At 41.7% G+C, this 24383-nt stretch overlaps 1 pseudogene; it reads left to right on the forward strand.

The window, feature by feature from the left end:
- The window catches only part of LOC126990684 (C-factor-like), a 72856-nt pseudogene extending 53580 nt beyond the window's left edge, over positions 1-19276 (forward strand).
- The last annotated feature ends 5107 nt before the right edge of the window (positions 19277-24383 follow it).

A 24383-nucleotide genomic window follows, 5' to 3' on the forward strand; every position in this document is an offset into this window, starting at 1 on the left:
TACACACACACACACACACACACACACACACACACACACACACACACACACACACACACACACACACACACACAGAAAGTAAGTTCAGAGAGGCAGAATGACAGGGCAGAAAAACACATGCAAAAGACAAGGAGAAAATAAGACACACGAAGATGTAAATGTAAAACTTTACTTCCTTACTTTTCTTTCATCAGACAAACTCCATTTCTTTCATGTCTGTGTGTGTATGTATGTGTGTGTGTGTCTCTCTCTGCGACTTTCCACATAGGAGAAATATTTTTCAGGTGACAAAGAGAGAAAGGAAATATTCAGAAGGAAAAATATTCATGAGAGAGAGAGAGAGAGAGAGAGAGAGAGAGATGGGACACACGGACATAGCAGATAGAAAGAGTCGCAGGCGGAAAAACACCAGAGAGAAAGAGTGGACACAGGGTCATAAATAAGACAACAAGACTATCCCCGAAAGACTGAAGACAAGGCGCCGGTGGACAGGTGGAGGGAAAACAAACAAATACACCAAACCGAGAGAAGAAGAAAAATAAGATGAAGAGGTGAAAGAAACAGAGAGCAAAGTAAAAGGATAAAGAAAAAAGAAGAAAGGTGGGAGAGGAAGGATGAGAGGAAATGAAAAACAGAAGATAGAGGGGGAAAGAGCAGAGATATAAGGTAGAGAAACTAAACACGAAAAGAAAAAAGGAAGAATTATGGGAGAGGAAGGATGAAAGGAAAGGAAAAAGAGAAGATAAAGAGGGAAAGAGCTGAAATATAAGGTAGAGAAATTAAAAACGAAAAGGAAGAAGGATGGTAAAGAAATGACGAAAGTGGAAAGTAAAGAAAATAAAAGGAAGACAGGGTAAGAAAATAGATAATGACAAACCAACGTAAAGAAAGAGGAGGAAAGATAGAAGAGAGAGGACGTGAAGGGAGGGTAAAAAAAATAAGAGAGAGAAGGAACAAACGGCGGAATATATTAAAAGAAATGATGGGAGAGAGAGAGAGAGAGAGAGAGAGAGAGAGAGAGAAAAAATAAGATTGAAGAAGAAAAGGAGCGGAGAGAAAAGATGAGAGAGGAAGAACGAGAGGGAGGGAAAGATAAAATATTAAGAAAAATGAGGCTGAGAGAGAAAAACAGTAAAGCAAACGGCGGAGAAAAATTAGGAGGAAAGATGAGAGAGAAAAGAAAGAAAACCGAGTAAAAAATAAAATGTGGAGAGAAAGAGGAAAGAGAAAATAAGGCACAACAAATGGCAAAGAAAGAAAAGATGAGAAAGGAAGGATGAGAGGTGGGGAAAAACGAAGAAAACAACATAACAAAAAAAAGAGAAAGAGAGGATAAAGAAGTGGAAGAATGGGAGAAAATGAGATAATGGAAAAGCTAACTACTAAAAAAGAGGAAGAAAGTTGGAAAAGAAGGAGGAGGAGGAGGAGCAGGAGGAGAAAGAGGAAGATGGAGAATAACACAGCATGCAACAGAGAACGAGAAAACACAAAATTCAGACAGAAGAAAAAAAAGGAAGAGGGAGAATGGGAGAAATAAAGACCAACAAAAAATGGGAAGTGTTAATAAAGAGAAGTGAAGAGAGATATGATTGATGAAAAAGAAAACAGGGGCGAAGAGAACACGAAAGAGAATGAAACGAGTAAAGAGAGACAACAACAAAAATGAGGAAGAGGAAAATGGAGAAAATGAAGAGGGTGAGAAATGCGGAAGGAGATTTAAGAGAGTGTGACATGAGAGAAGGAAATACTCTCAACACACACACACACACACACACACACACACACACACACACACACACACACACACACCTTGACACTCCCATTTTTTCACCACAGCCTCTCACACTAATTCTCAACACCACACCACCACACCACTCATACCACCATCACCATCATCACCACCAATGGCACTTTACCAACACCACAATACATCGCATCACAACACACACACACACACACACACACACACACACACACACACACACACACACACAACAGCACGCCATTCCACCAAGCTTTCCCAACATCACAAAGACATACAATTTCCCGTCAAACGCATTACAACCAAAACCGACCAAGGAAAAAGATGAACTACGAAGCTACACGATAACTTATTTAAAGCTACCCAAATGCAAGCCTTTACCAACACACCCACATACATACACCAGCTATAAATTAAAACCACCAAGCTACGATCACCCACCAACCGGAAAAAGACGTTCAACCAAGGAGCATTTCAATCTCTATTTTATTTATTTTTCTACAGCAACGGAGGCATCATCTCAAGGGCATAAAAAACAAGAACATCAACAAAAAGTCCCGCTAACGTCAATGAAAAAAAGGCCGCTACATCAACAAAAAATAACGGTATATTCAATGCTGGCCTCTCGTTCATTTTTGCTTTCGTTCGGAGCAGCGTCTAGCGGGTTTTTTTTTGTGTGTGTGTTTTATTCCCTTGAGCTGCTTCCCTTTGCTTCATTTTCTTAATATTTTCTCTTTCCCTCCCTCTCGTTCTTCCTCTCTCATATTTTCTCTTTATTTCCGTTGGTTTGCCTTTTTTTTCCTCCCTGTTCGCTACACCAACAAAACAGCGTGGACGAAGGTCTGGACTAAGGTCGGTATTATAAGACCTTTTCGGTTCTCACCACCTATTTCTAAAGGTCAAAGAGGGGCTCAATCGGGTTCTAATGAGTGTTTCTTTAGGTTCATGGTACAGAAGAAGGGCCGCACTACCACCAGGGTCACAAAACTACCCCTGGAAATGCCCACAACGCCTACGAAAGCCTTCTCAGTTATGTGTTTCTTAGGTTCACGGCACAGAAGAAGAGTCAAACTAATACCAGGGTCATAAAACTACTCCTGGAAATGCCCCAAACTCCTACGAAAGCCTTGTCAAATATGTGTTTCTTAGGTTCACGGCACAGAGGAAGGGTCACACTACCACCAGGGTCACAAAACTACCCCTGGAAATGCCCACAACTCCTACGAAAGCCTTGTCAAATATGAGAACTCGGGCGACGAACTGTTTAGCAATTTGGCCCTAAGGCGAAGGAAGCAAATAGCAGTGATGGTTTAAATAGTCAACTGATAAGGAAAACGGGAATAGGTTGCCTCCCATCTTGATTCAGCAATGCAGGTGAAAGATAGATGGGGGAAGGAGAAAGGGAGAGGGAGAGAGAGACCGCACTGAACAGGGGTATAAATTATGGGACGGCATAATTTTCCTGATACAATTACCGGGAGAGAAGGGAAGGAATGAAGGGCAGGGGAAGAGCGGGCAGTGAGCCAAGGAAGGGAAGGAAGGGAAGGGAAGGCAGGGGAGGGGCGGGCAGGGAGCCAAGGAAAGGAAGAAAGGGAAGAGGAGGAAGGAAGAAATGAAAGGCAAGGGAGGGGCGGGCGAGGTAGCCGAGGAAAGGAAAGGAAAGGAAGGGAAGGAATGAAAGGCAAGGGAAGAGCGGGCGATGGAGCAGAGGAAGGGAAAGGGAAGGATTGGGAGGTAATGCAGAGAAAGGGAGGGAGAGTCAGATATTAGCATAGAAGGTCATGAGTGAAAAAAGAAAGAGAGTTGGAAAGAATAAGAATAGGAAGAAACTACAAAGAGAAAGAGATTTGAAAGTACTGAATGAAAAAAAAAGTGACAATAAACACAAGGAAACTTATAAAACAGAGAAGGAAAAAAATGGGAGAGAAAGAAAAGACAGATTAAACAAACTGAAAAGAAATAAAAGAAACACAATCATATGAAAATTTAGTCTAATAATGTCATTTTTATACTAAGAAAACGGAAAAGGGGAGAAATAAAAAGGAAAAAGGGGAAAATAATAGGAATAGGAGGGAAACTAAACAAATTAAAGGTAAAGGTAGCGGGCTTTTTTTATATCTTTTTGTTACCCTTGCGTTGCTCTCTGTGCTGTAAAAAAAAGGAAGGAAAGAAGAAAGCAGGCGATGACAAACAAACTGAAAATCGCACAATGGAATCCTGAAATCTTGTTAAGTGGAATTGGCTTCAGAACACTTTGGATCATCAGGTTGATTTTACAAAACTGATGATTGAGAAATATACAGGACGAGCGTGACATTTCATACTGCAGAGACAAGCCCCACACGACCTCCACACACACACACACACACACACACACACACACACACACATATCTATTACAGGAAAGGAAGTGAGCCATTGTTGAAAGCGTTAATTGGTGATGATTTTAAAGGGAAACCAGTTGGAAAAAAGGTTAGTACAAACGATACACTAAAAAAAATGCCCTAACCCATATACGTTACCGACCAGGAAGGTAACTCTATATATTTTTTTACTGTTCCGCGGTTGTTATTTCAGCAGGCTTATGTTTCATTGCGGCGCGGTAAGACAGTATCATCCCGCATATCAAAATGGAATCGCATGGCTGCCACTACCGCTCAAAACTTTATCTTAATAACACATATTTTTTCCAGCTGTTTTTTTAATTTTTATCTTAGCGGGGGTTTTCTTGCGGACATATTTTTAATAGAAGCCTTTTCTTTCTAGTGGAGTTTTTTTCTAATGGTCTTCTTTTCTGGCGGGCTGGGGAAGAGTAATCACAAGAGGGAAAGAGTGATGTGAGCTTCCTTGTAGCGTGATGCCAGTAGAGTTGTGATGTATGCTGATCAGATGACTTGGCAATAACTAGGGAAGAGTAATAACAGGAGATAAGAGAAACAGGGTAATTTTTTTTATTATTGTTTCCTTTTTTTGTGCCCTTGAGCTGTCTCCTTTGTTGTAAAAAAAAAAAAAAAAAGGAGTGGTGAGCTGCTTTAGACTTGACATTGGTTGAAATTGGACGCTGACAAGAGTATATATTGGACTGTATGCTGCCTTGGTGACTTGACAATGACTGGGGAAGAGTAATAACAAGACATACAGGAGTGACGCGAGCTGCCTTAGACTTAGAAGTGATTGAGGATGGGTGTTTACAGGTGTATAGAACTGTTGTGAGCTGCCCCGGTAAACTGACAATGACTGTGGAAGAGTATTAACAAGTAGAAGTGAAGTGACCTGCCTTGGCAATGACAGAGAAGATTACAACTAAGAGGTAGGAGTGAAGTGAGCTGTCTTAGACCTAACCATGACCGAAACAGAGCACTAACAGGAGTATAGGAGCTTGTATGTTGTCTAGGTAGCTTGGCAAATACTGGGAGGAGTAAGAAAGGAGTGATGTGAGCTGCCGGAATATCGAAGGGCCTTACAATGGCAATCCGCATTAACAAAAGCATAGAAGTGTTGTTTGCTGGCCTCAAGACTTAACAATCGCTAAGAGTTTTGAGTTAAGTATAAAACTGATGTGTGCTGCTCTGAAAGCACACATCCAAGAGTTGTCACCCTCCCTTACACTTTGAGGACATATCCCCTCTTTCCTTCCTTTCTACAGGTATTCTACCCAGCCTCCAGTCTCAGTCCTCCTCCGATGTTTCAGACACACACACACACACACACACACACACACACACACACACACACACACACACACACACACACACACACACACACCCAATTTCTCGCCGTCGTGTGTGTTCCTATAACGGAGGAAGACCCGAGAGGATTATTTTCCATGCTCGGTCTGTGTTCCGGAGGCCATTCTGTTTTCAATCCCAGATTGGTTTTCTGTGACAAAACCGTAACTCTTCTTAATTTCATAAACTTTCATTCAGCAAACATGAACCTCTTCTTTGTTTGGACGGTCTTCTTAGTGCTGGTGGCCGGGCCTCAGGTGGAGGGCTCTGGGGTACCGGGGCTGAAGGTGCTCCCGGATGTGGACTACTCGTGTGCGGCAGCGGTGAGAGCCGCTATCGAGGAGTATCGAGTTCTTTACAAGGGGCAACCTCAAGAAACACCGAACATGACTGAACTAATGAAGACCAGCTCAGAAATAGCCTCTAACGACACCATTAAGACCACAGAAAGGAAAGTCTTTAATAATACCGATGAAACGGGGCAAGAAACCGGAAAAAAGACAGTTGCTGAGAAGACGACAGAAATTGACGTAAAACCCAACGGAACTGTATCAAAGACTTCGGAAACCACGATTGATGTAGATGAGAACGGTAAACAACGGGGTGAAAAATCTGTGACCGAGAGTGAAACAGTGAAAACCGAATCAAAACGAACAGAGCAAAGAAAAGAGATTCTGCCCAGCAATATAACGAATGAAGTTGTTGTGAAAGAGAAGGAAGAACTTCTACCTTCACAGGAAAGTACGAAAGTGACATCTGTGGAGGAGAGGAATGTTACAGAGGCGGATGATGGACTTCATGAGGCAGAACGAACAGAGCAAAGAAAGGAGATTCTGCCCAGCAATATAACGAATGAAGTTGTTGTGAAAGAGAAAGAAGAACTTCTACCTTCACAGGAAAGCACGAAAGTGACATCTGTGGAGGAGAGGAATGTTACAGAGAAGAGTGATGGACTTCATGAGGCAGAACGAACAGAACAAAGAAAGGAGATTCTGCCCAGCAATATAACGAATGAAGTTGTTGTGAAAGAGAAAGAAGAACTTCTACCTTCACAGGAAAGCACGAAAGTGACATCTGTGGAGGAGAGGAATGTTACAGAGAAGAGTGATGGAAAAGATGTCGAGAAAGAAACTGTAATTCAAAAAGAAGTCCAAAAGAATGTGTGTAATAGCGACATCAAAGAGGTTCGTAACGAAAAACATCTTAATGAAACAATTGAAGACTTGAAACACCAAGTTGATGACGTGAAAAACAAGATGAAGGAAGAAAAAGCAAAGGCTGAAGAAACATATACTACGCCTATCACTCAAGGCGTTGAAAAGACAGTCCCTGCTGTGACGCGGGCGAAGGTTGTTAGAAAGGATGTGCCCTCGGTGGGAGAAGGAAAAGACTCCGTTGTGACTCCAGTTGTTAAGCCCGTTACCCTTTCGGTGGTAGCAGAAAAGGTCCCCGTTGTGACAAATCAGACCGTTGCTGAAAAGATTCCCCCTACGGCGACGGAAGGAAAAGTCCACGTTGTTAAAGAAGAGAAAGTTTTTGAAAAGGTTGTGCCCTCGGTGACGGAAGAAAAACTCCCCGTTGTGACAAAGGAGAAGGTTGTTGAGCAGGCTGCCCCTTCGGTGACACAGGAGATCGTAAGTGTCTCTAAGGAGCAAGCAGAACTTCCTCTCGTAGCAGAGGAGAAGAAGGTTATTGAAAAGATTATCCCCTCGGTGACAGAAGGAAAAGTCCCGGTAGTCCCTCAACAGGAGGTTGTTGAAAACGTTGCCCCTTCGACGACAGAAGAAAAAGTTCCTGTTGTGACACAAGAAAGGGTTATTGAGCAGAATGTCCCACAAGAAAGGGTTATTGAACAGTCTGTCCCACAAGAAAGGGTTATTGAAAGGGCTGTCCCACAAGAAAGGGTTATTGAACAGTCTGCCCCACAAGAAAGGGTTATTGAACAGAATGCCCCACAAGAAAGGATTATTGAACAGAATGCCCCACAAGAAAGGGTTATTGAACAGAATGCCCCACAAGAAAGGGTTATTGAACAGAATGTCCCACAAGAAAGGATTATTGAACAGAATGCCCCACAAGAAAGGGTTATTGAACAGAATGCCCCACAAGAAAGGATTATTGAACAGTCTGTCCCACAAGAAAGGCTTATTGAACAGAATGCCCCACAAGAAAGGATTATTGAACAGAATGCCCCACAAGAAAGGGTTATTGAACAGTCTGTCCCACAAGAAAGGCTTATTGAACAGAATGCCCCACAAGAAAGGATTATTGAACAGAATGCCCCACAAGAAAGGGTTATTGAACAGTCTGTCCCACAAGAAAGGCTTATTGAAAGGGTTGTCCCACAAGAAAGGGCTATTGAACAGGCCGCCCCTACGGTGACAGAAGAAAAAGTTCCTGAACAAACACAAGAAAGGTTTATTGAACATAATGCCCCACAAGAAAGGGTTATTGAACAGAATGCCCCACAAGAAAGGGTTATTGAACAGTCTGTCCCACAAGAAAGGGTTATTGAACAGAATGCCCCACAAGAAAGGGTTATTGAACAGAATGCCCCACAAGAAAGGGTTATTGAACAGAATGCCCCACAAGAAAGGGTTATTGAACAGAATGCCCCACAAGAAAGGGTTACTGAACAGAATGTTCCACAAGAAAGGGTTATTGAAAGGGTTGCCCCACAAGAAAGGGCTATTGAACAGGCTGCCCTACGGCGACAGAAGGAAAAGTTCCTGTTGTGATAAAAAGAAGGTTACTGAACAGGCTGCCCCTTCGGTTAAAGAAGAGATAGACACTGTTTCTAAAGAGAAAGAAGAAGTCCCTGTTGTAACAGAGGAAAAGGTTCCCGCTGTGAGAAATGAGACAGTTATTGAAAAGATTACTCCTTCCGTAACAGAAGAAAAAGTTGTCAATCAACGGAAGGTTGTTTCTTACGAAGATGCTACAGAAAATCAGGAAAATCAAGCTACTGGAGATGAAGAAACGGACAAAACTGAATTGAAGTTTATCATCACCATACAAGAGAGAATAGTCCGTGAACAGACAGTCTCGATCATACCAGTGATGGACAAGGACGCCAACACAAGAAGGAATGGAAAAGTGGCGAAGAAACAACTGAAAAGAATAATGAAGAAGGTGGCCCGCGCCGTACGGGAAGAATTAAGGAAGGAGCACAAGACAGCAGGGGAAGGACAGTAGCAGGAGAAGCTGTAACCAGTGTGAGGGAACAGGCTGCCACTCTCCACCAAACCGACAGCCACCACCACCAAAATGTCCCCTCAACACCCAGCTGCCTGAGATGGGATCCCTAAGAAAGTGTTCCATATTTTCTTGTCTTTTCTTATCTATCTATCTTACTATGGTGTACATTGTAGTATAAACACTTACACTTTGCGTCCCTATGGAAACCCGGTGTAAGCTCTTTTCAACTGACTGAAGCAACTCTTTTTGAGATAGGAGGAGAAGGAGGAGGACGAGGAGGTGGGGGGTGGGGGGTGGAAGAGAACGATTTAAAATAAGAAAGAAATAAGAAAATAATAATATAAATAAGAGTAATACTAAATAAAGGAGGAGGAGGAGGAGCACGAAGAGGAGGAAAGGAAAGAGAACGATGCTAGACAAGAAAAAAATGAGATAATTAAGGTAATGGTAAATAAAGAGGGAGCAAAGGAGTGAAAAACAAGGAAAATGGAGGAGAGAGGATAAAATCGGGCGTGAAGGAAAATTCAGGAGACCGGGTCGTGGTGACATCGTTCGTACCTGTATGGAGGACAAAAGTGAGTCATAAGAAGCCACAGCGTAGACCTCTTACACGGCAGCTGTCATGTCGTCAACTCCAGCTCAGGAAAACAATAGTTACGCCTACGACGTGGGACTCTGCCACAGAATTCAACCACCTGATGGCGAATCATAGAGAATCATTGAGAAAAAAGATGCCTCCTCCTCCTCCTTCCTCCTCCTCCTTTTCTTAAGTTCTTTTATTCCACCTCCTCCTCTTATGCTCTTATGTTATTGTGTGTCTTCCCCCTGTGTTTCCCTTTCCTCCCTCTCCCACCCTCTTTCACTCCTGTCTCCTCTTCCCTCTTTCTATCTAGTTATTCTAGTATATCTATCTATCTATCTATCTATCTGTGTCTCCCCGCTAAGTTTTCATGGACTTGCGAGCCTGCGGTAAACACAAATTGTTGCGTGTGGCAAATAAAGTTCCCCTACCTACACCTCCCCTCTTCTGCATATTTCCCATTTCTATATCTTGGTCCTGTCCCTCTCCGGTTACGTCACTACTACTACTACTACTACTACTGGGTATGGGTGCGAGAGGGATTTAGGGGTCTTAGTGAGCTCTGATCTCCGTCCAAGAGCACAATGCATTCAAGCTAGAAATCGAGCAAATAGGGTACTGGGTTTTATTTCAAGGACCGTAAGCAACAGAAGCGCCGAAGTCTTCCTCAAACTATATTTAGCATAAGTTAGACCTCATCTTGACTATGCGGTTCAGTTCTGGTCAGCTTACTATAGAATGGATATCAAAATGTTAGAGTCGGTGCAGAGGAGGATGACTAAGATGATTCAAGGTTAAGGAGCTTGCCATACGTGGAAAGACTCAAACAGTTAAACTTGCACTCACTAGAAAGGCGAAGGGTGCGAGGAGACATGATTGAGGTTTATAAATGGATGAAGGGCGTTAATAAGGGGGATATTCATAAGGTTCTGTTGGTAAGAGAACCGGGTAGGACACATAGTAATGGGTTTAAACTGAATAAATTCAGATTCAACAGGGACATAGGCAAAAATGGGTTTATTAAGAGTGGTAGATGAGTGGAACAGGCTGAACAGTCATGTGGTGAGTGCCAATACAATTGTCGCATTAAAAAAATAGATTATGTAAATTCATGGACAGCGATATTAGGTGGGGTTAGATTCACGGGAGCTTAGGTTCAAAGGAGCTGCCTTGTACAGGCCTACCGGCTTCTTGCAGACTTCTACGTTCTTTGTTCTTATGCTCTCTCTCTCTCTCTCTCTCTCTCTCTCTCTCTCTCTCTCTCTCTCTCTCTCTCTCTCTCTCTCTCTCTCTCTCCTCTCTCTCTCTCTCTCTCTCTCTCTCTCTCTCTCTCTCTCTCTCTCTCTCTCTCTCTCTCTCTCTCTCTCTCTCTCTCTCTCTCTCTCTCTCTCTCTCTCTCTCTCTCTCCTCCACGACACGAATAAATGAAAAATTGCTGAAGGTAACCATTCTTAGCTTACCCTTGAAGTCCCTCGTGTGTGTGTGTGTGTGTGTGTGTGTGTGTGTGTGTGTGTGTGTGTGTGTGTGTGTGTGTGTGTGTGTGTGTGTGTGTGTGTGTTCGGGAGGAAAATTCAGTTTATATCTTTTGTGTGTGTTTGTGTGTTTTCTGGCAATAAATGAGAACCAGAAAGTTTCCCGGGGAGTGTTTCTTGACCATAATGGAAGGCTTGAGAGTTGGCCAGTATCTGCAGCGCCACCTGGCCACACTTTAACACACCAGAGAGTAGACGGAGGCAGACTCTTGAATCACCTGGACAGTCTCGCGAAAGGAAAGTGAAAGGAGATCGTGAAAAGGCAGGGAAGGATAGGTAAGAGGGTAGCGACTGAGAGAGAGTGATTTACCTGGACTGTCTAGGAAGGAAGGTGAAAGGAGAAAGTGAAAAGGTCAGGAATGAGGGGAGAGAGTGTGTGGGAAGAGTAAACATACACACAACCTATTGAATAAAGAATGGAAGGTGAAAGGAAGAAGGAATAGAGAGGGATAGAACGCAGTTGAAACAGGGAAAAGGTAGAAAGGCCGTTGAAGAAATAGGAGAGGAGGAAGATGACCTCGCTCCTTACTTTTCATTTCGTCGTCATAAATATGTGATTCTGATTTTTTTCCTTTCACTATTTCTATTTCTCCTTCTTTCTTTCCTTTCCTTCTCGTCCCCATCTTCTCTTCTGTCTCGCTCCTTTCTTTTCCTTTCGTTATCCCGTCTTAATTCTCTGTATCTTATCCTCTTCTTTCCCTCTCTTCTCCTTCTCTTCTCCTCGCTTCTTTCTTTTCCGTTCCTTTCTTCGTCTGAAATGTACCACTACCTCCTTCCTTTCCTTTTTTCCTTTATCTTTACGACGAGAGGATTAAACCACAGCGTCTCACACCTCAACGCCTCTCTTTCCACCCATCCCACGTCCACTCTCCTCGACACCCAATTCAATACCTTTTTTATGGGTATTTTCTGGCAGCTTTCCTCGATCCACCTTCCAGCGCCACTCTACCTTCCATAACCTGTTATTACTATTCCGCCTTCCCGCCTCGCCCACAAGAAAAATGAAAGTGGATTGGGAAAGATTTATGCCAGAGTAGATTTCCTTATTCCCGCCGCAATCTGTTATCCGTATAGGTTTCAATGTGATTTTATTCTTCTCCCTTTATTATGGATCCGATTTCCCTCTGTTCTTCTTTAATCTTCCTTACTTCTCAGTGCTATGTTTTTTTTTACTTCATTTGCTTCTTTTCATCTTTTCAACAATATGTATTTTTGTGAATCAGCTGTTTTTATTTTTACTAATACCTCGTATTTTTTTGTCTTTTTCTTTATCAGCTTCCTTCCGTCTTCCTCTTCGTGTTTACCTCAATCTTTTATCGTTCATTTTTATCTTCTTTTCATCTTCTAAACAACATGTATTTTTGTGAATCAGCTGTTTTTCTTTCTACTAATACCTTCGTTTTTTTTTTTTTTTTGTCTTTATCAGCTTTCTTCCATCTTCCTCTTCGTCTTTACCTCACTTTTATCGTTCTTATTTCCTCTTCTTCCTCTCCCTTTCCCTCTCCCTTTCTCCTTCTCTCCTCAGCATCACCGCCATCTTTTTCTTATTTTCTTTTTTTCATCTTATAAACAGTATGTACTTGTGTTTCTTATTCCCATCCCTCCTATTATTTTTTTCTATCTTCTTCCTTTATCAGCTTCCTTCCATCCTCCTCAGATTTACCTCACCCTTTTGTCAGTCTTTTTTCTTTCTCTTCTCTCTTTCACTCTCTTTTTCTTCGTCCTCAACATCGCCATCACCACCGTTTATTTCTCCTTCCCACTTTATCACCAGTTATCAAACCTTCACTCTTTTCCCATCTGTTTATATCACCTTCCCTCTCTTCCACATTTCTTCTCTTCCTCTTCCTCTTCCTCCTCCTCTTCGCAAAATGAGTCACCTCTAATTCATCATCACACCACCAGACACACGCTTATTGCATCCTTCCCTTTTCCTCTTCCTTCCTTCCTTCCCTCTTCCCTCAGACTCTATTTATACTCTGCGTATCGTCATGCAACCAGACACATCCTTGCAACATCTCTCTCTCTCTCTCTCTCTCTCTCTCTCTCTCTCTCTCTCTCTCTCTCTCTCTCTCCACTCAAATCAAAGAAACACTTGTAAAAACTCATTGTAATCCTCTTGACTTGGTTTGGCGTTTCATTTAAATTGCAAAACGTATTTACGGACGAGTGACCGAGGAAGAAAAAGCATATATACATTAATACATATACAGACGTGTGTGTGTGGGGGGCATACGTAAAGTATAATTTAATTCATATTTTTAACTATATATTTTTCCATTCATCATTCCTGACCGTCTCTTTAATTTTTTACACTCCATCACACCCTTTTACTCCTCCACCAATTCAACATCTCTGCCTCCTCCGCCTCCTCCTCTTATTTGTGTAACTCAATGGTAAGACCTCACCTTGAGTATGCAGTACAGTAATCTCCAAATTACAAGGATGCCAATAAATTACTAGCGAGAGTTCGGCGACGCGCTACGAAAATGATTCCACACTTGAAGACCTGCCTTATGAAGAACGACTCAGGTGACTCAACCTCTTTAGGCTGAAAAAGAGAAGCTTACGATGGGATATAATTAAAGTCTTCAAGTAACTGAGGAGGTTCAGCAACATCGACCACTCTCTCTAAGTCTTTTTTTTAGCTACAAACCAACTCAAAAACTAGAAATATTGGTCTACTATTCAAGTGAGTCGAGGCAGTACATACATTGGCAGGATTTTTTTTCTCAAACCGAGTCATACGCTACTGGAACAACCTTCCTATAGATTTAGTACGTGCAGGAACCATCAACTCCTTTAAAAATCACATAAACCTTTACTTCTTTGCGTCAGGAGTAAACTGATAATACTCGTACCGAAGCGCTTTGAGTGACTCGAGCAGATCAGATTACCAGAGCGGGCAATCTCGTAATGAGCCAATGGACTTCCTGTAGCCTATCTTTCCTTGCTTCCATGCTACCTCCTCCTCCTCTCCCTCCTCCTCCTTCTCCTCTTTCTCTCTCTCTCTCACTGTCTACTTGTTTTATTTTTCTTCCTCTTTATTTATTTCGACACAATTACTCTCTCCTCCCAAATATTTTTTTGAGCTCCACCCCTTTTTGTCTTCGTTCTCAGGATTCTCTGCTTTTTTTTTAATTTCTTCGCTTTTATTTTTTTCTTCACCTTTATCGCCTTCTAAATTTTATCTGCCGACAGTCTCCATTTAATTTTGACAAGATCTAGTATATCGCAATAATAATTAGTTTCATGATATTTACTCCTCTTTTACTTTCCTTTATCTTTTTTCCTTGTTTTTGCCGCACACTCCTCCTCCTCCTCCTCCCCCGCCATCAACACGTCCTCCTCTTCATTTTCTTCCTCCTCCTCCTTCTCCTCCTATCTTGAGTAGCCAGCTGTCAATACCTCCTCCTCGTTCGCCTTCTCCTCCTCCTCCTCATTTTTCTCCTCCTCCTCCTCCTCCCCTTTCTTCTATCTCCCTTCAAGCGCATCGGGCAAAAAAGGAAAAAAAAAAAAAAGGAAAAAAAGGACTCCAGCTGCCTCTATTTCCGCCGAGGAGAAAACCCAGAACAGGTCGGCTCCAAGTTACACTCCATTTTCTTCCCGTTTTCATTAGTACTAAGTGGGTGACTTTTTTTTATTTCGTCACTGGTGGTGTGGGAAAAGTCAATTATGTTAGTGTTTGTTTAGCTTTTTGTGGAGGGGAGGGAAGGGGTTGTGTGTGGGAAGGCAGGGTAAAGTGTATGGGGGGAAGGGGGTTGTGTGTGGGGGGACGGGGGTTGTGTGTGGGTAGGCAGGGTAAAGTGTATGGGGAAGGTTGTGTGGGGGAAGGGGGTTGTGTGTGGGGAGGCAGGGTGAAGTGTATGGGGGAAGGGGGTTGTGTGTGGGGGGAAGGGGGTTGTGTGTGGGGGGAAGGGGGTTGTGTGTGGGGGGAAGGGGTTGTGTGGGAGGGGAAGTGTATGGGGGAAGGGTTGTGTGGGGGGGGGAAGTGTGGGAAGGCAGGGGAAGTGTATGGGGGAAGGGGTTGTGTGGGGAAGGGTTGTGGGGGAAGGGGTTGTGTATGGGGAGGCAGGGTAAAGTGTATGGGGAAGGGGTTGTGTGGGGGTGGAGGGGTGGTGTGTGGGTGTGTGTGTGTGTGTGTGTGTGTGTGTGTGTGTGTGTGTGTGTGTGTTATAATCCCCTACCATTTTTATATTCACAAAAAATGGTATTTTTTATTATGGTTATTAATATCATCACTATCACTACTACTATTACTACCACTACTACTACTACTACTACTAATACCACCACCACTCTATCATTATTCGTATTATTATGAAGCGATAATAACCTAAGACACTTTTATCAGCACTATTAAGCTTCCACACATTCATCTCGTTAATGGATTTTTCTGATAATACACACTTCATTTCCCCCCCCCCCCCCCCCCCGCACGCCCCCCCACACGATTTTCATTAACGGTATTACGTCAAAAATATTATGATGATATGATTTTGGAATACATATTGCCACGTGGATATATATATACACTAGCACGAACACCGTCATTATCACCATGCTACAAGGCCTGCTATCATCACTATCACCACCAGGAAGTCGTAAATTATAATCAACATTACCTAAGTCTGAACAAAACAAATCCAACATTTTCCCGCCTAAACTGCCTCACTCGGGACTTCGTGTTGAGCGGCCAACAACAGATTTCTCCCTATGTTTTGTCTCGTTACCGGGTTTTCCTCTCCCTCTGTTGTGCATTAAGAGATATTGAAGACCCTGCTCGTGGACCAAAGGACAGTGAAATCACGGCAAACAAGGTAAGAATGTGGGCTGTGGGATTGTGGGTGTACCTACATTTGACTCGCCTTGAATGCAGTGATGTTAGGGAAACAGCTGGGTTTTATTTTACAGTATGACAATGCACAAGACTGTAGTTACATCACGTACGTACTACTGTACGTGTAGTACCTATATATAGCAGGGTACAGTTCCAGTTTAACTACTTATTCACTTCTACATTGGAGACCTACCTCAAAGGGTAAGACTCCTTATGCTGAACATTTTGAACCGCATATATGTGTCGCTATAGCAACGCCGCCAGCGATTTTTTAATATTTAACTTTTTATTTGTGGATGCTATCATGGGCGCCCCCCTTGTACCCCCTCAGGATAACCTAACCTAACCTAACCTGACCCAAAATTGGTCAGTTGGAAATAATTTCTTGGATGTATCCCAAATTAACTGCTGTGCTTTAGTCTAGCTGTGCAAGTTGCCTGAATGTCTTAAAAACGAGACGAAACCTAATGTAACCGAAACTAGCCTGGGTATTTATCCCACTGAGGTCCACCCTGTTGCGTATTGATTTTCTTATCATCTTTATAATCCTCTCATTGAGTAGAACAATTTCTTCTAAGTAATCATCCGTCATAAACTAGTAATAAGCGAGATACAATTTTTAAAAATATTTATAGTTAAGTGTGTGAGAAGATGCGCCATTATGGCTGTCTAGGAGTCTCTTGGCTGCTGCGTCCCTTCCTCGCATGACACTGGGCCTGCGCGAACTCTTGCGAGAAATTCCTAGATTCCTTCAGCCAATCACCGCCCCTTTTTATTTCTATCAGCCAGTGACATCGTGTCTAGCATCTTCATTCCCTCCCGCTTCATTTTCAAATTCAGTTCCGCTATACGGCTTCCTTGTGTGCCAAATGTCCTAGCTCCGCCTCGTATCTCCAGTGATGAGGACTATGATTCAGACGAATGAGGTGAGCCAGGTAAGGATACAAAACGTTAAGTTAGGTTACGTTACGTTAGTCTAGGTTCAGTTAGGTTTAGTTAGGTTAGGTTGTGTTTGGTGTTTGTTTATTAGTTTCTCATTCAAGAAATTCAGGATGCAATGGTTATTAATGTTTTTCATGTGATTGCAATATTAATTTCTGCCGAGAATCATTGGTTTCCACTCCCTCACCTCCGGAGGTAATAGCAATAAAACTAATGATTTCCGACAAAAATCAACATTGGAATCACATGTAAAACCCTAATAACCATTGCATTCTGAAATTCTTTAGTGAAAAAGACAGGGTGGACCTCAGTGGGATAATTACCCTAACCTGACCTAACTTAACCTAACTGGGGGACCCCAAAAAGCTATTTCCGACTGGTAAATGCAACTGATAATGAGATTTAAATGATCAGAATGTTTAAATCCACTGGTAATGTATTGTTATAAACTGCCATTAATAATACCTTTTTTCATAGTCTCCATGTCTGATTTTTGTCTTGATGACGCTAAAGTTCTCTAAGAAACAATGGGTAAAACATAAGGTACTATAGGTTCCTGCCGGAGGTCAATTATATGGGAGACTGAACATATTCTATTGCAATAAGCATGAAATTAATATTTCCAGGATGTGGAAAAGATCGGTGTGGCTGGAGGGCAGAAAAGAAGAGGAGTGTGTGGTACCATCTACCTGGATAGTTGAAGGCAGCCAGATTTTATATTGACCATCAAAAGTTGATGCTCACAATGCCTTAACTAGTCGAGAAGACCCAGACCCCAAATCATGGAGAAAATTTCCATTGATAAAAGTAAAAATAGCTTCTGGTAAGTAATACATATTGTATTGACCACAACTGTAAAGCATTGGTAACTGTACTTCATCGGTTCCTTAGCCAAAATTTTATATGAAGTACTACAGTACGCCATCAGTAACGAAGAGGTTAAGGCAGATCGAAGAGATCCTCCCTTATCTGGAAACTCTGCATATCCAATCCAACAAGTCTCTGGCCCCATTAATCCAAATACAGGAGGGATTATTGTAGTCACTTTCAGTTGTCTTAATTTCTTCCCTCCGTAAATTATATGATCTGTCATTTTTCGCAATAGGGTTAATACACCTGAGGAGTAACACTTTTAAGGGTTTGGAAGTTTAAAAAGTTATTGAGTCATGTTTGCAGTGAAAACCTGAAATAGACAAGCATTTAAATGGGTTTCAGACAGTTACGAGGAATGTGAGCAGTACCAGCTGACATCAGCAGTAGACGGTGACAGAAGCAGCAGTGACCTGGATGGGGAAGATGGTTTGACCTTGCGCGGTAGGAAGAAACGTATGAAGAAAGCTCTGCCAAAGGACTTTATTAGTAGTCAGGATTTGGATTGTTCACGTAAGTCTGTATTCAGTTACTGACATTTGCAAGCATGTATAAGGTTTTTCTAGACAAAAATATGTACCTACATACATACACTATCTTCTACTCATGCTCATCCCTATACTGTCCAAACCCCTTATGCAAGAGTTAACCAGCATCTTCACTCTTTCATCCCTCACGCTGGTAAACTCTGGAACAATCTTCCTTCATCTGTATTTCCTCCTGCCTACGACTTGAACTCTTTCAAGAGGAGGGCATCAGGACATCTCTCCTCCCGAATTTGACCTTGCTTTTGGACACCTCTTTTGTTTCTATTTTAGGAGCAGCGAGTAGCGGGCTTTTTTTTATTATTGTTTTCTTTTTTGTGTGCCCTTGAGCTGCCTCCTGTGTTCCTGTCACACACAATCACTCTACTGCTATGCTCTAGTGTCAGTCCCCTTCCCTTAACTGCCTCCTTCACACTATCAATCCATCCTTTTCGCGGCCGCCCTCTCAGATTCCTACCCCTCCCGTTTGAACGTACTATCTTCTTCACCAACCTGTCATCCTCCATTCTTTCAACATGACCAAACCATCTCAGCACACATTGCTTTGCTCTTCCTGCCAAATTTTGCTTTATTATAGGTTTGAAGTAGATAAGCATATTTGAATTATTAGATATTACCATAGTAAATTTTGTTTTGTTAACAGCTATTATTTTTTCACAGACTTTGCCTCAGGGCCATCTTTACAAGTAACAGTTGCTCCCCCCCCACCACAAAAGGTTGTCACATACAACCATCAACACAAAGGCTTGCCAAGTGCAGCAAGAAAAAAATCTGAAAAGACATAATTCTGACAGGTAAGATGTAGCTGTATTCTACAACTAATTGCTTTATGTGATCATGACCTGATGTAGAGAAACGAATGCAGTCCATGTGCAGTAAAGGGTCATATTACTGTATTTCTTATATAGGATGAGGTCATCTATGATGTGATCTCAATCTGAGATGAATATAGTATGACAAAATGTAGCTGTGAATCTATCTATCTATATATTGAGGCTGTTTCCCCCGTAAAAGGAGTGACTCCACGCTCTCCAAAACCACAAATCTCCTGAACTGTGGCCCATCACCGGATGCAGTTTAATGTCCGACCAGGATAATTACTAATATTTCCTATTACATATATTTCACAGATGTGAAAGTAACCGGCAAAAGAAGAGTAGTTACCAACAGCAGGATGAAGGCAGTCAGCCTGATACCCTACATATAGCTGGCAGCAGTGACCAACAAAGCAGACATGACAGCAGTGACCAACACAGCAGACTTGACAGCAGTGACCGACACAGCAGACATGACAGCAGTGACCGACACAGCAGACATGACAGCAGTGACCAACACAGCAGACTTGACAGCAGTGACCAACACAAAAGACATGACAGTCGTGACCGACACAACAGACATGACAGTCGTGACCGACACAACAGACATGACAACAGTGACCAACGCAGCAGACATGACAGTCGTGACCGACGCAGCAGACATGACAGTCGTGACCGACGCAGCAGACATGACAGTCGTGACCGACGCAGCAGACATGACAGTCGTGACCGACGCAGCAGACATGACAGTCGTGACCGACACAACAGACATGACAGTCGTGACCGACACAATAGACATGACAACAGTGACCGACATGACAGATATGACAGTCATGACCGACGCAGCAGACATGACAGTCGTGACCGACACAACAGACATGACAACAGTGACCAACGCAGCAGACATGACAGCAGTGACCGACAAGGGAGCGATTGGATTCAGAATCTGTCTAGTGAAGACCTTGATGATGTTCAACCCTTGAACCAAGGAGAAAACCGTCAGAGTGGATTTCCTATGGATTGGGCAAGTAAGTTGAAAAGTTTTTGTGCACTGAGTAGTGCTCAAGTGTTTTAAACAATGAACAGTGTAGTGCTTTTAGTTAGGTGTTCCAATTCTTCTTGTATGAATATATTGTAAATGTACTGAGTTATGTTGTCCTAACAGTTTTACATCCTTTCTGGTTGCATTCATTGTGATAACAATTTTCGGTAACCTGACATTACAGTGAGTGTACCAAAGGCCTGCTGTCTTTCACTTAGTGGCACCACTCATCATCTACCTGCAGGTTCCAAATATTACACAAGTGTCCTATACCATGTACTTACAGCATCATGCCTGATTGTAATTTACAATGCTATGATTTTCACAATGTATACTGTAAATACTTTTTTTTAATCTGTCCAAAAGTATAAAAATTAATGGAGATGTAGCAACAATGTAACATGCCAGGGCTTTGGAAAGTATTACAATACTGAAAGTCTAAATATTATTGTTCAGCTTCCATGTAATTACTGCAAAAATCATTATCAATAGATTATTATTGGATTTGTGTTGTGATTTGTAAAGGAGTTATGATATTAAGTTAATAAATTATTAGCATTAATCTGTATAATATAGGTACTACTTCATATAAATATTTGGTGGAGAGTGGATTGTTGATTTGTGTGGGTATGTGTAAGTAGGAAGATTCAATAAGTAAGAGTGTAGCTCTAAATAGTTTCCACACCATAATTGATATGGTTCACTCACTCAGATTCACCACATTTGGATAACAATATCTGAGGAGGATTGAAATATTGCCTGTTCTAAAATGCCAAGTGTATGTTAAAACTTCTTTTCCTCACTATTTTTTCCAGAATTCCAGAGGCGAGTCATTCATTTGTTGCTGGATATGAGGACCTCTTTGCATACTCTTACTGGCTCTACACCAAGTGACAATGATATATCAATTCAACAGCTGGACTCTATGGAGGATGCAGAGGCATTTGAAAATGAATTGTGAACACCCTCTTTTTGCAAAGAAATGACAGAAAAATTTGTCCACATAGGTGGAATTTCAGTGAAGGATATGATATCAAAGGTATTGTGCAGCATTATGTCGAAGAAGTTGATGTGTAAGTACAACATGTATGGACAACGGGGCAAAGTAGCTTTTAAAAATACAAGATTGTGCAGTGTCATCACAGACTGTTATGAAGAAATTCAGAGATGTGAGTTTAACAGAAATACACATGATTGCAACACAATTGTGTAATGCCCCAAAAATGAAGTAAAGTGGAAACTAAATCATGTAGGGTAGTGGGCAAATAGTGATGCTGGGTCAGGGGATACCATAAAATCAGGTAACTTCAGACATTTTTTAGGGTTTTGGCCTATAAATTCTTGTAGAACTACACTATTTGAAACCTGTCCTTACTGTGAAAACTGTTCTATGATCTGTCCAACAGTTTGGTTAGACTCAGGAAAACTGTTGATACCCACATTTTTATTCCAGGTACGGTGTGCAAAAAAATGTAGCAACAAGATATGTGTATTCTCAAAGCATGAACAGAAATTTGTATTAGTAATTAAGAGCCACACCTGTAATATCAAGGCATACTGTGTAGAACAGTCCTTGAGTTAGGGCTGAGGAGGTAAAACTAAAATCTGAAATCTGACTCCTTTATTTTGAAATAACTGCCACAAAATGGTTGTTGATAATGAAATTGGCTTTATAATGCTACCAAGAACTCAGCTGGAGTCGAAGTCATGGTAACTTTACTGCCTCCTTCCTGCCTCCTTTCACCCACTATTGCTGTGACTTGACTGCAGGCCTGCCATGAATAACAGCAAATTGTGAAAATGATGATGTACAGTATTGTATTGTGGCTTTTCTTTCTCCTGATGGATATTAAATTTACACAGTATTATATTGTATTGTGGCTTTTCTTTCTCCTGATGGATATTAAATTTACATAGTATTATATTGTATTGTGGCTTTTCTTTCTCCTGATGGATATTAAATTTACATAGTATTATATTATGTCTCATTGCAATACATACTGCAATGCTGTAGTGCTTTATGTTAATTTTCTGTGTTGATTATTTTCTTGTTAATCAGCAATGCATACCCTATATTGTTTAAAGATGTAAATGTCATTGTAGGATGTGTGTATTTGCATTCCTAAAATCCTGTGCTTTGTATAGAAAGATATACATTCACTTCAAGATATTCATGTATGTATTCCTTGTACTACCATCATAGTATAGTGCCATACTATATTATGCGTTGTAGTACTTATAAGGAATACATACAAATATCCTTCAGTACGTGGATGTATATATTTCTATTCAATACAAGATTTTAAAAATCCAGATATACAAATCCTACCTTGGAATTTATATCTTTAAATAATACAGGACATGCATTGCCGATTAGCAAGGAAATTATCGTATTAATACAGAAATTACCTTGGAAATTACACGAGTAATTCAAGTGTTTTGGTCACGTGAAACACTCGTGTTCACGACATGAAAAACTCACGTGAAAATTTCTCGTGAATTTCACGTGTCAAAAACACGTGAATTCCATTTTGCGTTTTAGATCAGTTTTTCTCGTGATATTCACGTGTCATATTCACGTGAATTTGATCAGATTTATCCGAGTTTTTGCCCACTGGGATGGCACGCATCCAGTACCCCGTCACCTTACTGCACCCACACCTCACTGCCACCTGCCGTCCTCTTCCATGTAGCTGTCCAGTCTACTCTTAAAACAAGCTATCGTCCCTGCACTAACTATGTGATTGCTGAATCTATTCCATTCCCCCACCACCCTATTACTAAACCAATGCTTGCCTATATCTCTCCTAAATCTATACTTTTCTAATTTAAATCCATTACTGCGAGTTCTATCCTGCTGGCTAATTCTCAGTACTTTACTTATATCGCCTTTGTTGTAACCCTTGACCCATTTGAATACTTCTATCAGATCTCCCCGCACTCTTCGTCTCTCTAGTGAATGTATAAGTTTAGAAGTTTCAGCCTATTTTGATATGGGAGGTTCCTCAGCCCCTGAATCATCTTGGTCATCCTCCTCTGAACTGATTCTAGCAAGTTGATGTCCATTCTGTAGAGGCAGCTCCTTTGACCCTAAGCTCCCGTGTATCTACCCCCACCGAATATCGCTGTCCATGAATTTATCTAGTCTATTTTTTAATGTGACAATTGTATTGGCACTCACCACGTGACTGCTAAGCCTATTCCACTCATCCACCACCCTGTTTGTAAACCAGTTTTTGCCTGTGTCCCTGTTGAATCTGAATTTATCCAGTTTAAACCCATTACTTCGTGTCCTACCCGGTTCTCTTACCAACAAAACCTTATGAATGTCTCCATTATTAAAGCCCTTCATCCATTTATAAACCTCGATCATGTCTCCACGCACCCTTCGCCTTTCTAGAGAATGCAAGTTTAACTGTTTGAGTCTTTCCTCGTATGGCAAGTTTCTCAACCCCTGAATCATCTTAGTCATCCTCCTCTGCACCGATTCTAACATTTTGATATCCATTCCATAGTAAGGTGACCAGAACTGAGCCGCATAGTCAAGATGAGGTCTAACTAATGCTAAATATAGTTTGAGGAAGACTTCGGGGCTTCTGTTGCTTACGCTCCTTGAAATAAATCCCAGTACCCTATTAGCTCGATTTCTAGCTTGAATGCATTGTGCCCTTGGACGGAGATCAAAGCTCACTAAGACCCCTAAATCCCTCTCGCACCCAGACCTGCTTATGAGAGTGTTATTTAAGCAATAGTTATGTGAGGGGTCTTTCCTACCTACACTCAGAATACTGCACTTCCCTACATTGAACTCCATCTGCCATTTATCCGCCCAGTCATACAATCTGTTGAGTTCACCCTGGAGAATACTAGCGTCCTGATCTGACTCAATTACTCTACCGATCTTGGTATCATCTGCAAACTTACTAACATCACTACTAATTCCTGTATCTAAGTCATTGATATAAATAATAAACAAAAGTGGACCTAATACCGAGCCTTGTGGGACCCCACTCGTAACACATCCCCAGTCAGATCTTTTACCATTGACTGAATTGTTAACTAAACATTTAAGTGAGTCTTTAACATATAGCGCAACTCACTGAACTGCCACACACTACTGGCGACCCACCAGCGTCACGTATCCTGCCTAATAATTCTCTAAAACGCCTGAGAAGGTCTCGCTTGGCACACGATCTATCGTGGTGCTTGTAGATTAGCTCTCTAACCATTGGATCACATTTCAGGATATAATGTGCTGTGCCACCGGCAGCAGGCTTACTAAAAATGTTCTCAATTTTCTCCTCAACTTGTGTAATCGAGTGTAGGAACTCATTTCTTTTAAGCAGTGTCTCAATTATCTTATCCCCAGTCTCCTCCTTGTGCACATTACGATCTTTGGCCTCAGTTTTCCCACACTTTTAGTCCTGACTTTCTCCACAGATTGCAATTTTTGGGCTGCCTCATTCCTCATATCCTCATCATCAAAGTTCATTATAATATTACCTCCAATCGTAAATCTTGAATCGGTA

Source organism: Eriocheir sinensis, unplaced genomic scaffold (genome assembly GCF_024679095.1).
Source record: "Eriocheir sinensis breed Jianghai 21 unplaced genomic scaffold, ASM2467909v1 Scaffold19, whole genome shotgun sequence".
In the NCBI taxonomy this organism is placed as follows: domain Eukaryota; kingdom Metazoa; phylum Arthropoda; class Malacostraca; order Decapoda; family Varunidae; genus Eriocheir; species Eriocheir sinensis.